Raw genomic sequence first — 492 nt, 5'->3', positions numbered from 1 at the left:
TTGGGGCTGGGGAGGTCTGGTCCCAGACCCCCTCGTTGCTGTGGTTCCGTCAAGCTCTGTGCAGTGGGGAGCTCGCGGGTCTGTGGGGCACCTCACCATGGGCCCTGGGAGAGTCGGGTGCTTTGGGTGGTGGATGCAGCCCTGAGGACAGGTCTCAGCTTCCCTTCCCCAGGGTCAGCTATGTCCGTCAGGCAGGGGAGCTTCCTTCCAGGGCCCTGAAATCACCCTGGGGGGTGGGCAGCCTGGAGCAGCTCCAAGAGCAACGCTTTGCCTTGCATGGAGGATGTAAGGAGCCTCCATCCCCACCAAAAGCCCCTTTCCCCCTCCTCCCCGAGCAAGGGGCTTCTCCGGTGGCTCATTTTTCTCCCATACGTTTATTACGCTAATCCACAAGGATTAAGTTAAACCAGTCAACGCAAACTCCAGTATTTTCCAGCCCGTTTGGGCCAAAATTACCGTCCAGTGTTAAAAGGGAAAGGAGGGAGGGCTGGG

The sequence above is a fragment of the Fulmarus glacialis genome, unplaced genomic scaffold (assembly GCF_000690835.1).
Source record: "Fulmarus glacialis isolate BGI_N327 unplaced genomic scaffold, ASM69083v1 scaffold2844, whole genome shotgun sequence".
Lineage (NCBI taxonomy): Eukaryota > Metazoa > Chordata > Aves > Procellariiformes > Procellariidae > Fulmarus > Fulmarus glacialis.
Note: the sequence above shows the minus strand (reverse complement) of the source record.